Source organism: Ranitomeya imitator, chromosome 1, assembly GCF_032444005.1.
Source record: "Ranitomeya imitator isolate aRanImi1 chromosome 1, aRanImi1.pri, whole genome shotgun sequence".
In the NCBI taxonomy this organism is placed as follows: Eukaryota; Metazoa; Chordata; class Amphibia; order Anura; family Dendrobatidae; genus Ranitomeya; species Ranitomeya imitator.
The window spans coordinates 121,242,845-121,255,317 of NC_091282.1; positions in this window are offsets into that span (position 1 = coordinate 121,242,845).

Here is a 12,473-nt window from a genome sequence, read left to right on the forward strand (position 1 = left end):
CCAACCATTTGGAGTCGGTGTGTGGTCTCTGTCATACAGCTCCAGAACCCGGTAAGGGCGTTGTCTGAAGTTGGTCAAGCCCTACTCAAGAGCAGTCTAGTCCTGCAAGGACAACTACAGCTCCAAGTTGGAGCCTTATACACGAAGAAGTTTGTCTACCGTATGCTGTCTATTATGCCCATGGGTCATTCTGAGCCAAGGACTCTACCACCCGCTCTGGTCAAGAGTTCCAGTAAAGTGCTTCGTTTGAACTTACCCAGTCTTGAGAAGTGTCTGGTTCCCATGCATCAAAGACACTCAGCAGTGTCATCTTCTTCAGCTGGTCTGCTAGTCGTCGAGTCAAGGTGTGCTGACGTCACCGAAGATGGGGAAACGGTGACGATGTCTCCACACATCTCCAATGACTTTACCAGTAAACAGAGTCGTCGAGTCAAGGTGTGCTGACGTCACCAGAGATGGGGAAACGGTGACGATGTCTCCACACATCTCCAATGACTATACCAGTAAACAGTTAGTTGTCGAGTCTAGGTGTGCTGACGTCACTGAAGATGTGGAAACGGTGACGATGTCTCCACACATCTCCAGCGACTATACCAGTAAACAGTTAGTCGTCGAGTCAAGGTGTGCTAACGTCACTGAAGATGGGGAGGCGGTGACTATCTCTCCACACATCTCCCACGACTATTCCTGTAATCTGTTCCTAGGAACATCTCCGCCGTTTGGACGATTTCTTCTGGATAACGGGCAGAAGATGGTTCCTATGTGGATACCTTCTGCGTCCTTGTGGCCGGCTGGTGAAGATTTCAAAACAGAAGTTTGTTCACCTCAATTTTTCTCTGACCCGGTGGAGCTGTTGTTCTCCTCTCTCATCTCTAATGACTTTTCTTGTGTTCCGTATCTAAGAACATCTCTGCTACCTGTCGGGCAAAAGTTGAATCCTATGAGAAGGCTTCCAGTTTCCATGTGTCCGGCTGGTGAAGATGTTAAGACAGCAGCATTCAATTCCCTGTTACCTGTCTACCTGAAGGAGGTGGTCCAGCTCATTGTGGAAGCTAACCCTGTTGAGCACCAAGAGACTTTGTTTTATGAGATTCCTGGTGACCCGCCTGCCTTATTCTACCATGAAGATGTCATGTTGGCCTGGACTATGTGTGCTCCTATCCTTCTTCTACAAGTTATTCTGGGGGGCTTGAAGAAGAGGGGCCGTAAAGGGGGGGTACTGTAACAACTCTGCTGGCATCACAGCATGGCCTCACATCTCTCACACAATCTTACCCACTGCTCCAGGCCATGATGTGGATTCTGTTTCATGCCAGCTCCATGTTCTGTGTCTCTGCTCTGTGCATGCTTCATGGCTATGTGTATAGGGGGCCGGCGCCTGAACTCTCTGGTTCTTATAGGAATCAGGTGCATCTGTCTAATCAGTTCCTGACCAATTATCAAGAGGCCTCCTGTATATAGTGCAGCTCCACCCTGTGGTCTGGGCCTGTGCAATGTATTAGCTCAGTTAGTGTTTAGCTGCTGAGTTTGCGTGGCCTTGCTCTGAGTTACTCCCTCTCTGGAGGCTTTTCTCTGTGCTATTGCCTTGATCTTGTAGTCCGCCCTCCAGGAGGCAGAATATCCTGGTCCCTGTGTCTTTGTCCCTGTGTCTTGTTCCATTGCCGTGTCTGTACTTTGTCTTTTCTCGGTCTCCTTGTCTGTGGCTTCCTTCCCTGCTTTGTCTTTCCTTGTGTTCTCAGTCTGCTTACACTGCGCACTCTTGCGGCTCTGCACTCAGACCTTGCTTCGCACTCTCTGGCTTTGCTCTGTGGCTCCGCTCTTTGTGGTTCTATCTGGCTCCGCTCTTTGCGGTTCTATCTGGCTCTGCCTCCTGTGTTTCTACACTTGGCTCCGTCTCTGCTCTTGGCTCCACCTCCAGCATCGCCGCTCTTGGCTCCGCCTCCAGCGTCTCCGCTCTTGGCTCCGCCTCCAGCGTCTCCGCTCTTGGCTCTGCCTCCAGCGTCTCCGCTCTTGGCTCCGCCTCCAGCATCTCCGCTCTTGGCTCCGCCTCCAGTGTCTCCGTTCTTGGCTCCGCCTCCAGCATCTCCGCCCTTGGCTCCGCCTCCAGCGGCTCCGCCCTTTGCTCTGCCTCTTGCGGCTCCGCCCTTGGCTCTGCCTTCTCCTTCTTTTCTCTTAGTTCCACCTTCTACTCGTACTCAGCCTCCTGCGTTTCTGTTCTTGGTTCTAGCTCTTGTGCTTTCGCTCTGCATCCGCTCTTGCGGTCTTTTTCTACTTGTTACTTAGTCCTCCTGTCTGAACAGGTTGCAACCTGTTTCACATACCTGCCTGCAGACCGGTCCCTACCGGTTCTTCCTATGTTCCTGCCGTACCCGCCTGCCTACTAGAGAGCCAGCCGTGTCCGCCTGCCCGCCAGTGTCTCTGTTGTACCCGTCTGCCTGCCTGTGTCCCAGCCGTGCCCTCCTGTCAGCCAGAGTGCCAGCCGTGCCTGCTCCGTTCCTTAGTTGGATCAGCAGCCACAGCCAGACATCACCCTGGAGTGGCACCTGGTAGCTTCCTATTGCACAAGTCTGACCTCACCATCAGAGGCTCCAGCGAACACCTAGGAAGCTACTTAGTAACACCCCTTCCAGGGAAGTTTGGTCTGTGATCCAGTGGGGCCACACCCCCGTATGCCCGCGCCAACCAGTCTGGGCACGTGCGTGACACTCTGTTACCTCATAGAGCAACTGTGAGAGGAAAGTACTGCGCCCTGTTAGCCTCACAGGAGCACAAGCTTACTGCCGAACTGATAGCAGTCAGTGGTTATGCACACACGCAATCTCCTCACCGGAGGTGCCGGTATTCTAGGGGCTTATTTCAGCCGGGTCCCTGAATACAAACATACATAACCACACTGGCGCAAAGCACATATTAGAATTGATAATAGCGCATGGCCGTGCGGCCATGCGAGCCTTAAATAGCTGCAGCACGTTTAGGACCTTCCAAAGAAGGACCAATTTAGTTGCCGCAGTACCTGAGCATGTGACCCCAGATCTCCACTGAGAGATCTTGCCCCAGGCATGCTCAGAGTGCAAAGCACGATTTAGTCCTAGCACCTACAAGGACCTTAGCTTCAGTATCTGATCATGTGACCCTCGATCTCCACTGAGAAATCTTACTCTGGGCATGCTCAGAACGTGAAAAGCAGGACTTAGACCCAGAAGCGTCTGCTCACCGCTGCCCAGCACTGACTTCAATGGCAGAAGCAGGAAATGCAGCAGTAACTCTCAGCACAGAGTAAGACGCTGGGATCGACGTCTCCGCTGAGCAGGCTTCACTGCGGCAGGAGAAGAATGGGAGACCGCAGCGGAGATGGCCCGAGATTCCCCCTGTGCAGAGGCAGGAACTCAACCCATAACATTACCCCCCCTCCTAGGCCCCCCCCCCCTCTTGGGCCTCGCTACGTTCGAAGGCATCAATGAGCTGCGGAGCCCGAATGTGCTCAGTAGGCTCCCAGGACCTATCCTCAGGGCCATAACCATTCCAGTCCACCAAATAAATTTATTTGGCACGTACCACCTTGCGCCCCAAATAGCGTTCACCTCGAAATCGTCCATAGACGAACCTGATGTCCCGGCAGATGACTCAGAAAACCGGGACATGTATACGGGCTTAAGGAGGGACACATGAAAGGTGTCGGTGATACCAAGGCGTGGAGGAAGGGCTAGACGGTAGACCACAGGATTAACCTGTTCGAGGACCTTGAAGGGACCCAAGTAGCGAGGTGCAAACTTAGTGGACTCTACACGCAGCCTGATGTTATGGGCGGAGAGCCACACTAAATCGCCAGGAGCAAAGGTCGGGGCAGGGCGCCGATGTGCATCGGCGGAGGACCTCATTCTCTCCTTGCAGGCCCGAATGGCATCCTGTGTGCGGTCCCAAATGTCCCGTGCCTCCACTGCCTAGTCTGCCACCCTGGAGTCAGCAGAGGACACGGGCATAGGCACAGGAACACGTGGATGCTGGCCGTAATTAAGGAGGAGAGGAGTCTGACCAGTGGAGTCAGCTACAGCGTTGTTAAGGGCGAACTCTGCCCATGGTAATAAAGATGCCCAGTCATCCTGCCTGGCAGAAACAAAATGTCGCAAATATGTGACCAGAGTCTGATTGGCCCTCTCTACCAACCCATTCGTCTCGGGATGATATGCGGAAGAGAGATTTAACTCAATGCTGAGAAGACGACAAAGCTCTCTCCAGAACCGAGACGCAAACTGGGGACCCCGGTCACTGACAATTTTGTCTGGCATGCCGTGTAGGCGGAAGAAGTGTCTTATGAACAACGCTGCCAAGGCCTGTGCAGAAGGTAACCGTGGAAGCGGCACCAAATGCACCATTTTCGAGAAATGATCGGTAATAACCCAAATGATGGCACAGCCGCGAGACTTGGGCAAACCCAATACAAAGTCCATCCCGACCATCTCCCAGGGCCTGTCTGCCACACGCAAGGGATAGAGTAAGCCAGCCGGCCGTTGTCGAGGAGACTTATTTTTGGCGCATGAGGCACACGCCAGAACGTAATCCCTGACATCTCGGAGCATATGTGGCCACCAGTATGTCCTCGCCAGCAGCTCAGATGTCCTTTTTGCCCCAAAGTGTCCACCCACCCTGGAGGAATGAGCCCAAGAGAGAACCTCCGGTCGCAAATTTATGGGCACAAAAGTCTTGCCCGGAGGCACAGACTCAAGCGACACTGGAGCCACGGTTCTCAGGCTCTCAGAAGGGACAATAAGCCGAGGCTCTCCTTCCTCCTCCTCAGATGACACAACAGAGTGAGAAAGGGCGTCAGCACGAATGTTCTTCTCCCCAGCGAGATAATGGAGGGTGAAGTGGAATCGGGAGAAGAACAAGGACCATCTGGCCTGGCGAGAATTTAGCCGCTGGGCTGTTTGCAAATATAGCAAATTTTTGTGGTCTGTGAAAACTTGAAAGGGAAAACGAGCCCCCTCCAAGAGATGTCTCCACTCTGAGAAAGCCAACTTCATCGCTAGCAACTCCCTGTCCCCGATGGAATAATTCCTCTCCGCTGGTGTGAAGGTCTTGGAGAAGAAGAAGCACGGATGCTTCCGACCTTGAGCATCCTTATGGAAGAGGCATCCACCTCTATTATAAATGGCTTATCGACATCGGGACGATGTAGGATGGGAGCGCTAGCAAAATGGGACTTAATAGAAGAAAAGGCCCTGGAGACCTCTTCAGACCACACTTTGGGATTTGCTCCCTTCTTGATGAGGGCTACCAAAGGAGCTACCAAAGTTGAGTCGTGGGGAATGAACTGGCGGTAATAATTAATAAACCCCATAAAGCGCTGCACCGCTTTAAGCGAATGGGGTTCTTGCCAGTCCATCACAGCCTGTAGTTTGGCAGGATCCATAGCCAATCCCTGGGCGGAGATGATATATCCCAGGAAAGGTAAAGACTCCTGCTCAAACACACACTTCTCCAACTTTGCGTAAAGAGAGTTTGCCCGTAAGAGGTCGAAGACTCTGCCAACATCTCTCCGGTGGAAGTCAATATCTGGAGAGAAGATGAGAATATCATCCAGATAGACTACGACCGAGGTAGAAAGCATATCCCGGAAGATATCGTTGACAAAGTCTTGGAAAACGGCTGGGGCATTACAGAGCCCGAAGGGCATCAACAGATACTCATAGTGCCCATCTCTGGTGTTAAATGCCGTCTTCCATTCGTCCCCCTCACAGATGCGAATCAGGTTATAGGCTCCCCGCAGGTCTAATTTGGTAAATACCTTAGCTCCCCGTAGCCTATCAAAAAGCTCAGAAATCAGGGGCAGTGGGTACTTATTCTTAACGGTGATGGCGTTAAGACCCCTGTAATCTATGCAAGGACGTAATTCTCCGTTCTTCTTCTACACGAAGAAGAACCCTGCCCCTGCTGGTGATACTGACTTCCTAATAAACCCTCTTGCCAAATTCTCCTGGATGTATTGGGACATAGCCTCCGTTTCCGGGAGAGAGAGGGGATAGACACGTGTTGTGAATTCTGTGGCAGAGCTCCCTCCTGTGGTCACAAGTGGTACTTCGGCTGATTCTCTCTGGGAGCTTCCGTTTGTGGAGGAAACTGGTACTGCTGCTTCTGAGTTTCCTTCCTCAGGTGATCTGGTGAGTTCGTTAGGTGCTTCTCTACTTAACCCCACCTAATGCTTTGATTCATGCTTCCTGTCAATGTTCCAGTGTTGGACTTGTGTTTCTCTGGATCATTCCTGTGGCCTGCTGCTCTGCATAGCTAAGTGCTTCTTTGCTATTTGTTGCTATTTTTTCTGTCCAGCTTGTCTATTTGTTTTGCTGGAAGCTCTGGGACGCAAAGGGTGTACCTCCGTGCCGTTAGTTCGGTACGGAGGGTCTTTTTGCCCCTTTGCGTGGTTTTCTTTAGGGTTTTGTGTAGACCGCAAAGTTATCTTTCCTATCCTCGTTCTGTCTAGAATATCGGGCCTCACTTTGCTGAATCTATTTCATCCCTACGTTTGTCTTTTCATCTTACTCACAGTCATTATATGTGGGGGGCTGCCTTTTCCTTTGGGGTATTTCTCTGAGGCAAGGTAGGCTTATTTTTTCTATCTTCAGGCTAGTTAGTTTCTCAGGCTGTGCCGAGTTGCATAGGGAGCTTTAGGCGCAATCCACGGCTGCCTCTAGTTGTGTTTGGAGAGGATTAGGGATTGCGGTCTGCAGAGTTCCCACGTCTCAGAGCTCGTTCTATTATTTTGGGTTATTGTCAGATCACTGTATGTGCTCTGACCTCCATGTCCATTGTGATACTGAATTGCCTTTCATAACAGTACAGGAAGCCAAAAGTACTAATGATTCTCAATAGAGGGAAAAAAGAAGTTCTGAGACCATTTTTTTTTCTTGGCTTTGTGTTTTGTCTTTTTTTTCCCCTAGACATTTGGGTGGTTCAGTACACAGGTGTAGCGATGGACATTAGAAGTCTGTCTTCATTTGTGGATCAGCTCTCGGCAAGAGTACAAAAGATTCAAGACACTATTGATCAGAAATCTATGTTAGAACCAAGAATTCCTATTCCTGATTTGTTTTTTGGAGATAGAACTAAGTTTCTGAGTTTCAAATATAATTGTAAGTTATTTCTGGCCTTGAAACCTCGTTCCTCTGGTGATCCAGTTCAACAGGTTTTGATTATTATTTCTTTTTTGCGTGGCGACCCTCAGGACTGGGCATTTTCTCTTGCGCCAGGAGATCCTGCATTAAGTAATATCAATGAGTTTTTCCTGGCGCTCGGATTGCTGTACGATGAGCCTAATTCAGTGGATCAGGCAGAAAAGAATTTGCTGGCTCTTGGTCAGGGTCAGGATGAGATAGAGGTATATTGCCAGAAATTTAGAAAATGGTCAGTGCTCACTCAATGGAATGAATCTGCGCTGGCAGCTATGTTCAGAAAGGGTCTCTCTGAAGCCCTTAAGGATGTCATGGTGGGATTTCCTATGCCTGCTGGTTTGAATGAGTCTATGTCTTTGGCTATTCAGATCGGTCGACGCTTGCGTGAGCGTAAATCTGTGCACCATTTGGCGGTATTACCTGAGCTTAAACCTGAGCCTATGCAGTGCGATAGAACTTTGACCAGAGTTGAACGGCAAGAACACAGACGTCTGAATGGGCTGTGTTTCTACTGTGGTGATTCCACTCATGCTATCCCTGATTGTCCTAAGCACACTAAGCGGTTCGCTAGGTCTGCCACCATTGGTACGGTACAGTCAAAATTTCTTCTGTCCGTTACCTTGATCTGCTCTTTGTCATCATATTCTGTCATGGCGTTTGTGGATTCAGGTGCTGCTCTGAATTTGATGGACTTGGAATATGCTAAGCGTTGTGGGTTTCTCTTAGAGCCCTTGCAGTGTCCTATTCCATTGAGAGGAATTGATGCCACGCCTTTGGCCAAGAATAAGCCTCAATACTGGACCCAGCTGACCATGTGCATGGCTCCTGCACATCAGGAGGATATTCGCTTTCTGGTGTTGCATAATCTGCATGATGTGGTCGTGTTGGGGTTGCCATGGCTACAAGCCCATAATCCAGTATTGGATTGGAAATCCATGTCGTTGTCCAGCTGGGGTTGTCAGGGGGTACATGGTGATGTTCCATTTTTGTCAATTTCGTCATCCACCCCTTCTGAGGTTCCAGAGTTCTTGTCTGATTACCGGGATGTATTTGATGAGCCCAAGTCCGATGCCCTACCTCCGCATAGGGATTGTGATTGTGCTATCAATTTGATTCCTGGTGGTAAATTCCCAAAAGGTCGACTGTTTAATTTATCCGTGCCTGAGCACACCGCTATGTGCAGTTATGTGAAGGAATCCCTGGAGAAGGGGCATATTCGCCCGTCATCGTCGCCATTAGGAGCAGGGTTTTTTTTTGTAGCCAAAAAGGATGGTTCGCTGAGACCTTGTATAAATTATCGCCTTCTTAATAAGATCACTGTTAAATTTCAGTACCCCTTGCCTTTGTTATCTGATTTGTTTGCTCGGATTAAGGGGGCTAGTTGGTTCACCAAGATTGATCTTCGTGGTGCGTATAATCTGGTGCGAATCAGGCGAGGCGATGAATGGAAAACTGCATTTAATACGCCCGAGGGTCATTTTGAGTATCTAGTGATGCCATTCGGACTTGCCAATGCTCCATCAGTGTTTCAGTCCTTTATGCATGACATCTTCAGAGAGTACCTGGATAAATTCCTGATTGTGTACTTGGATGACATTTTGATCTTCTCGGATGATTGGGAGTCTCATGTGAAACAGGTCAGAACGGTTTTTCAGGTCCTGCGTGCTAATTCTTTGTTTGTGAAGGGATCAAAGTGTCTCTTTGGTGTGCAGAAGGTTTCATTTTTGGGGTTCATCTTTTCCCCTTCTACTATCGAGATGGATCCTGTTAAGGTCCAAGCCATCCATGACTGGACTCAGCCGACATCTCTGAAAAGTCTGCAAAAGTTCCTGGGCTTTGCTAATTTTTATCGTCGCTTCATCTGCAATTTTTCTAGTATTGCCAAACCATTGACCGATTTGACCAAGAAGGGTGCTGATGTGGTCAATTGGTCTTCTGCTGCTGTGGAAGCTTTTCAAGAGTTGAAGCGTCGTTTTTCTTCTGCCCCTGTGTTGTGTCAACCTGATGTTTCTCTTCCGTTCCAGGTCGAGGTTGATGCTTCTGAGATTGGAGCAGGGGCTGTTTTGTCGCAGAGAGGTTCTGATTGTTCAGTGATGAAACCATGCGCTTTTTTTTCCAGGAAGTTTTCGCCTGCTGAGCGGAATTATGATGTGGGCAACCGAGAGTTGCTGGCCATGAAGTGGGCATTCGAGGAGTGGCGTCATTGGCTTGAAGGAGCTAAGCATCGCGTGGTGGTATTGACTGATCATAAGAACCTGACTTATCTCGAGTCTGCTAAGCGTTTGAATCCTAGACAGGCTCGTTGGTCGCTGTTTTTCACCCGTTTTGACTTTGTGATTTCGTACCTTCCGGGCTCTAAAAATGTGAAGGCGGATGCTCTGTCTAGGAGTTTTGTGCCCGACTCTCCGGGTTTATCTGAGCCGGCGGGTATCCTCAAGGAAGGAGTAATTGTGTCTGCCATTTCCCCTGATTTGCGGCGGGTGCTGCAAAAATTTCAGGCTAATAAACCTGATCGTTGTCCAGCGGAGAAACTGTTTGTCCCGGATAGGTGGACAAATAAAGTGATCTCTGAGGTTCATTGTTCGGTGTTGGCTGGTCATCCTGGAATCTTTGGTACCAGAGAGTTAGTGGCTAGATCCTTTTGGTGGCCATCTCTGTCGCGGGATGTGCGTTCTTTTGTGCAGTCCTGTGGGATTTGTGCTCGGGCTAAGCCCTGCTGTTCTCGTGCCAGTGGGTTGCTTTTGCCCTTGCCGGTCCCGAAGAGACCTTGGACACATATCTCTATGGATTTTATTTCAGATCTTCCCGTCTCTCAAAAGATGTCAGTCATTTGGGTGGTCTGTGATCGCTTTTCTAAGATGGTCCATCTGGTACCCTTCTCCAAGTTGCCTTCCTCCTCTGATTTGGTGCCATTGTTCTTCCAGCATGTGGTTCGTTTGCATGGCATTCCAGAGAATATCGTTTCTGACAGAGGTTCCCAGTTTGTTTCGAGGTTTTGGCGAGCCTTTTGTGGTAGGATGGGCATTGACTTGTCTTTTTCCTCGGCTTTTCATCCTCAGACTAATGGCCAGACCGAACGAACCAATCAGACCTTGGAAACCTATCTGAGATGCTTTGTTTCTGCCGATCAAGATGACTGGGTGTCCTTTTTGCCTTTGGCTGAGTTCGCCCTTAATAATCGGGCCAGCTCGGTTACCTTGGTTTCGCCATTTTTCTGCAATTCTGGGTTCCATCCTCGTTTCTCTTCAGGACAGGTTGAGTCTTCGGACTGTCCTGGTGTGGATACTGTGGTGGACAGGTTGCAGCAGATTTGGACTCATGTAGTGGACAATTTGACCTTGTCCCAGGAGAAGGCTCAACGTTTCGCTAATCGCAGACGCCGGGTGGGTTCCCGACTTCGTGTTGGGGATCTGGTTTGGTTATCTTCTCGTCATATTCCTATGAAGGTTTCCTCTCCGAAGTTTAAACCTCGTTTCATTGGTCCTTATAGGATTTCTGAGGTTATTAATCCTGTGTCTTTTCGTCTGACCCTCCCAGATTCTTTTTTCATACATAACGTCTTCCATAGGTCATTGTTGCGGAGATACGTGGCACCTATGGTTCCATCTGTTGACCCTCCTGCCCCGGTTTTGGTGGAGGGGGAATTGGAGTATATTGTGGAGGAGATTTTGGATTCTCGTGTTTCAAGACGGAAACTCCAGTATCTGGTTAAATGGAAGGGTTATGCTCAGGAGGATAATTCCTGGGTTTTTGCCTCTGATGTCCATGCTCCCGATCTTGTTCGTGCCTTTCATGTGGCTCATCCTGGTCGGCCTGGGGGCTCTGGTGAGGGTTCGGTGACCCCTCCTCAAGGGGGGGGTACTGTTGTGAATTCTGTGGCAGAGCTCCCTCCTGTGGTCACAAGTGGTACTTCGGCTGATTCTCTCTGGGAGCTTCCGTTTGTGGAGGAAACCGGTACTGCTGCTTCTGAGTTTCCTTCCTCAGGTGATCTGGTGAGTTCGTTAGGTGCTTCTCTACTTAACCCCACCTAATGCTTTGATTCATGCTTCCTGTCAATGTTCCAGTGTTGGACTTGTGTTTCTCTGGATCATTCCTGTAGCCTGCTGCTCTGCATAGCTAAGTGCTTCTTTGCTATTTGTTGCTATTTTTTCTGTCCAGCTTGTCTATTTGTTTTGCTGGAAGCTCTGGGACGCAAAGGGTGTACCTCCGTGCCGTTAGTTCGGTACGGAGGGTCTTTTTGCCCCTTTGCGTGGTTTTCTTTAGGGTTTTGTGTAGACCGCAAAGTTATCTTTCCTATCCTCGTTCTGTCTAGAATATCGGGCCTCACTTTGCTGAATCTATTTCATCCCTACGTTTGTCTTTTCATCTTACTCACAGTCATTATATGTGGGGGGCTGCCTTTTCCTTTGGGGTATTTCTCTGAGGCAAGGTAGGCTTATTTTTTCTATCTTCAGGCTAGTTAGTTTCTCAGGCTGTGCCGAGTTGCATAGGGAGCTTTAGGCGCAATCCACGGCTGCCTCTAGTTGTGTTTGGAGAGGATTAGGGATTGCGGTCTGCAGAGTTCCCACGTCTCAGAGCTCGTTCTATTATTTTGGGTTATTGTCAGATCACTGTATGTGCTCTGACCTCCATGTCCATTGTGATACTGAATTGCCTTTCATAACAGACACGTCCCCGAGGAGGTTCTGCTCCAGGCAAGAGATCTATAGGACAGTCATAGGGACGGTGAGGCGGAAGGGTCTCCGCGGCCTTTTTGGAGAAGACGTCTGCATAGGACCAATAGTATTTGGGGAGAGAAGAGAGATCTGCGGGTATCTCAGTGGTGGAAACCTGAACGCACTCTTTCATACATCTGCCCTTACAGGATTCACTCCAACCCAATATCCTCCCAGAGGTCCACTCAATATGTGGGGAGTGGAAACGGAGCCAGGGTATTCCCAGCAGAATGTCATCCATTCCCTCGGGAAGGACAAGAAGGGAAATAATCTCCTGGTGGGATGGGGACATGACTAACGTGAAAGGAACAGTCTGATGTGTGATTTGTAACGGAAGTGTCGACCCATTCTCCACTCTAACAGTTACTGGTTTGGCAAGCATTACCAGAGGTATTGCGTGGCGCAGAGCAACAGCAGAAGACATGAAATTTCCCTCTGCTCCTGAATCCACACAAAGCTCTACTGTATGAGTGGATGTGCCTAACAGGATTGTCCCCTTAAAGGAAAATTTGGAGGAAAATGCCGCTGTGTCCAGTGAACTTCCTCCAATGGTCACTAGACGCAATCGTTTCCCGACCGCCGTGGACATTTA